The sequence below is a fragment of the Coccinella septempunctata genome, chromosome X, assembly GCF_907165205.1.
Source record: "Coccinella septempunctata chromosome X, icCocSept1.1, whole genome shotgun sequence".
Lineage (NCBI taxonomy): Eukaryota > Metazoa > Arthropoda > Insecta > Coleoptera > Coccinellidae > Coccinella > Coccinella septempunctata.
Genome location: NC_058198.1, coordinates 12,278,614 through 12,284,286, shown reverse-complemented (window position 1 = coordinate 12,284,286; position 5,673 = coordinate 12,278,614).

Below are 5,673 nucleotides of genomic sequence, written 5' to 3'. Positions count from 1 at the left end.
TTACCAAAGCCACTATATCAACTACACACAACAAACTTTTTGGTTTCATCTACTATGTTATAGAAATCTGATGTGAAGAGTATTTGTAGCAGCCGAAAATTCTCTGGAGAATTTTGGCAAGAAAACGGCAGAAATTATTTTGTATGCAACTGAACAGTGAATTCTACCGAAAGTGCTTATGTAAATTCAGGGAATTCATTGTGCATGAATTTACGAGTAAATTCTCTAAAGAATTTTCGGCTGTTTCAAACAGGCTTCATATGATAATACAATTAGGATTATTTTGGGTCCTGAAAAACCATCTGCAGTGGTGATTTTATGATTTAAGTGGTACCTACCATCGAAGATGGTAGGCTTCTATATAGGGTAACAATTTCAAATTGTTGCAACTATGAAACAATAATCATAGGATTTATATAGAATGGAATTAAAGTATTTTGAATACAAGATTCAAATTCTATTTTTCAAGAGTCAGAATTCTTTTCGATTGGTGGATGAATATTGTAACGACACTTGGTTTTTTGCAATAAAAGTCAAGCTTCTTTTTAGATATCCGTTTCCGCTCATTTTTCGAGAGAAACAATGCAACCCTGTCTGATGGAAATTTCAGTTTTGGTTTGGATATTGCGTAAAATAACAGGTTCATTCTAGATATATTTCTATTTTCTAGAATTCTTTTAATTGAAAATTGCCATCAGTACATCGCCGTTATAATTTTAAACAAAGAAAACGTATCTTTCTGCATTCAATGTTGTTTTTCCGCCCACAAAAACACCGTTATAGTGATGAATACAGCATAAAATAACGTGGAGTGCAGATAACGGCCGTTTTTTTGTAAGATAAAACCATGTTTTTTAATGCAATTGTGGTCACATGAGCAGGCATGCTCCATTGGACGAGGATCATTCTTCTGCCGTTTGCTGAACAAACTGTAAATTTTGCCAGTATTACCGTATAGTGATCTAAAATTGCATACTTTTATCTGTGATACCGACCGATATTCCTCTTTCTATCCCTTTCCCGAAGCAGACTTTTGTCGCCTGGTTCTCTGGTGAACCGAGACCAATCCTCAGAAAGTCTTTCGGCTGGTAATACTTGTCTGTGCTATACCAGCGAATGCTACAGATAGAACCAATAACCTACCCCTTCATCAACCTGTATCGACTCCTAGTGTTATTTATTTCTTTCCTGAAGCGGACTTTTGTCGCCTGGTTCTCCTGTGAGCCGAGACCAATCGTTAGAAGTTCTTTGTCTTTCTGGTGGTAATGCTTGGCTATGTAATACTCACGGTTGCCACAGATTGACCACAGTAACTTACCTCGTCTAAGACCTGTACTAAAAGCTAAAAGCTTAGGGGGCACAATAGACCTTAAGGTCGCAGTGAACTGTAACCCCTTCTCACTATAACTATAACTATAAAACCTGTACTGCCCCTATTCGTTAGACTTTTTCCGAAGCAGTCTTCTTTCGCCTGGCGCTCTGGTGAGTAGTAACGCTTGGCTGTGTGATACCCACGATTGCCACGGAGAGACTAAAGTACCTTAATGTACCTGAAACTACCCCGTCTGTTACCCAGTAAACCGTATACTTGCATTGTGTTTCATCTGAGTTAACCCCATGCTTAGTATTAAATTTTTAACGTTATTTCTGATTGGCTTGTACTTTGAAAACCGCTGAAAATGCTCGGGATCGAGCAAAGCGAATACCTATGCTTGCTCAACACTGAGCCACTCATTCGGTATCATCTCTTGGCCTACAACCAATTTACCGAAAATAAGAACAATCCCAAGTGACCAGTAACATATCTGTTATGTTTTCTTGGGAGATCGAATGGGGAACTTTGTTATGTGTTATTTTTCTGTAACCATTACGTGTCTGATGCGATATTTGAGATGCACCTGTGCTGTATCGAAATTATATCCACATTTTGTAAATTTCATGTTCCCGCTCCCTGATATCCACGTAACATATTTGTAACATTGTTCTTTATTTGCCATGTATCATTTTGAGATCATGAACATAGCATGACACCATAAGCGTTTTAACTACCGTCGAGGGCGCTGTAAAACGTAAACAAATATGGAGGATTGTGAGAAATGCTATTGATACTGCTGTCGTTTCGATATGTATTTATTATCATTTAGACGTTTTGTCAGTTGAATAGTGGATCACTCAAAGTTAATAAGTGCAGATATTGAACGTTTGATAAGTTATTTGTGTATCATAGTGATTTTCCAGTGAAATGGTGAATTACTGAAAAGAATTAAAGTGATATTCATATCGAACTGTAGGTCAATAAATCATTTCTCGTATTTTCATAGCAGTCCTATAACACATAATAGGCTATGTTTTTATTATATCCAGCATGTAAAAATTATATTTGAATAAATAATGTCCTGTTTGGTGTAAATTTCGATATAAGTTATTTCCTCACGTGTTGCATGTACCTCATATGTAGAAATAAATGAATAAATCATATACTTATATTAAAAATTTTCTTCAGAAAGATATGAAATATGCATATAGTATTCTTTTCAAGCATGAAAAATTATGGAAATTAATATAAACTATTGCAATATTGAACTCGTATTTTGATTTTTCAAATAGTGTGTATTTATCGATCATTTTTGAAAATAAAATTGATTATTGTTCTCCAAGAAAAATTAGGGCATGTCTTTCTGGTCTTTGCACTTTCCTGCATTAATGAACTGTTGATTATTTTTTTTATGGAATGCAGGAAAGTGCAAAGACCAGAAAGACATGCCCTAATTTTTCTTGGAGAACAATAATCAATTTTATTTTCAAAAATGATCGATAAATACACACTATTTGAAAAATCAAAATACGAGTTCAATATTGCAATAGTTTATATTAATTTCCATAATTTTTAATGCTTTTTTTGAAAGCATTTTCAATAACAAATGAAACATAATAAACATAGCACATGAACGTAATATATATAGATTTCCCATGAAACAAATATTTGCATGATCCATGTTTGAACTATTTATGCTCCTTTCAGAAAGGAGATGTGTTCCTTGTTTGAGGCGGACATAGGAGCATAGCTGCTACATAAGCGCTCTGTATTTGTACTCTTAGTGTGATATATCTGTTATAAAACAAGGAGCGTGGGATACATTTCTGCTTCATAACTGTTATGAGATATGGTCACCTGGGATGCTGTCGAAACATTATCCCTAAAAGCTCAATAGAACAAACAGAGCTGCCACGACATCTTAGGGGCCGAGGAATTGTAGATTTGTCCAATAGTATATCTCAGGATATCGAAAGACTTCGATGTTTCCTGAATACAACTCAGTTAAATCTTCAACAGGATCACATAGAAATCGTGGAACACTATGCAGAAAGCAAAATGCAGAAGCTGATTGGCAAACCGTTACATGGGAGAAACCATGAGTACGTCGACATATCTGCGTCGAACTGCTGGTTGACTTCCGAAAATTTGTTTCTCGAGGTCTTCATCATTGCTTTCCAGGATCGAGTGATTCCAACAAGGAACTTTATGAAATATATCGCCCAGGATACCTCAGTGGCTGATGATAGCTGTCGTTATGGCTGTGCGATATAAAACCTCTCTAGCACATCACCGGGGGATGCCAGAAGTTCGCAGGCACGGAGTACAAGAGTAGACAGAATGCTGTTGCTAAGATCTTACGCCAAGAATTGGCAATAAAATACGAACTATGGTCATAAAAGATTCCTTATTACAATTACCATCCAGATTCTGATGAAAGGAAAATGATCATCATAAGCTCCACAGGGATTGCACGGTTCTCACAGACGGTAACATTACCTGACCTTATACTCCTGAATAAAGACGAGAACAAAGCACTCTTCATCGAGGTGGCGATTCCAAATAACAACAATCTATTAGATAGGCACATCGAAAATATTTCAAAATACAGAGGCCTTCAGAAACAAACCAGGAGACAGGAAGGTGAAAGATATCAAGAATATGCCAACTGTTATTTTATTAACAGGCCAGATATCGAAAAAACTACCAGAGAATTTGAAGAAACTTTAATTGAACGAAATTATCTATAGAGTCAAGCAGGCAGCAGTACTGTTAGGGAGGGCGATTCTTGGGGAATACTGAAGGACATAAAAAAGAACACCACCCACTTAGACAAAAAATGCAGGGGGATCAGGAATCTAACTGACACCAAGGACCCGATCGACATCAGGAATTTGGGGAGCAGCCTGGACCCTATCACCACCAAGAGCCTGAAAACCACTAAAGGGAACCAACAGATCCTTTTGATATCTGGGATAAGTGGATATTTCTCTGTAGTCCAGTAAACAGAGCTCTGAAATCACTTTTCTCGGAATAAGCTGCATTTTTGATATAGTGATTGTAACGGTAAAAGAAATATATGGTCAAAAATGCAGGTGTCAGAATTATCAGGAACTATGAAAAATTCGTGGAAACGTTTTGAAAGTTACGTTTTTCTAGAAATTATCGAAAATGGGGGGGTTTATCGGGAAAAGTTTCGAACAAAAGTTGCAGAGCAGAAAATTCTACTAAGGCCCGTAAGATTAATGGCAGTTTAAACCAAAAATGAGGGTTTAAACTTTGGAAAACGATTATTTCTTAAGATCAAACAAAGTTAATCCATCAAGGATGGTTTAAACCAGGCATGGGCAAACTTTTTGAGGGAAGGGCCAGATAAAATGAAAAATTACCTAGGCGGGCCAAAAAAAAAATACACATTTTTACAAGTGATTACCTTTTTTTCAATTTTTACATCAAACATGACTAATATCCTAGAAAAGTAAAAAAAAATGACAAAAATTAATTATTATTCGGTAGGATACAAAAGGGTATGTGAAAAATGAAACTGTGATTGAGCTTCTAAGAATTGTCCATACTCTGGTAGAAATTGGCCATGATGATGCTAAAAGCTGGTCACTAAAGGTGCCAACAGATTACTCTGACGGGACGTGGGCCCAAGTCATAATGCGCATTATCCGAAAATCTAATATAGTATTTTTTGCGGAAGCGTTAAATTAGTCAGACGTGACGTTGACACGTGTATTCCCACGTTCCCACATTGAACGCTTCCGCGCAAAATCCTATGTTAGATTTTTGAATCATGCGCATTATGACATGGGCCCACGTCACGTTAGAGTAATCTGTAGGCACATTTATAGTCGGTTGCTTACGCTGCTATTCATAGTTTCATAGTGGAAAACACCTCTTCACATAACAATATGCAGTTGTTCCCGAGATATTATGATTATTCATTAAATATGCCCACGATACCAGATTCCGCCCGTCATATTTGGTGCTCCTCCCTCCAGTAGTAATGTTGTAAATATTAGTCAAAGGTACTTTGAAGGACGTGATTGTTTGTTTCTTGAAATTTTTGAAAAATATGTGATATTTTTGTTGATCTCATCAATGAAAATCAAAAGGTCAAAAATACTTCGAATTACACAGACGTTGACAACGAACCAAACGAAAATTTTAATTTGATTCGTTACTAACCACCACGAGCATAATATCATCATCTCAGTAACCGTGCTGTTGACTGCTATAACTCGAGGTCCGAAGACTCCCAAGCAAATCCAAAATAATTTTGTTAAGAATTAAGAAAACTAGAACACTACACCTATGCTAAGTTGCGCGCAAACATTGCTAAACTAAAATTG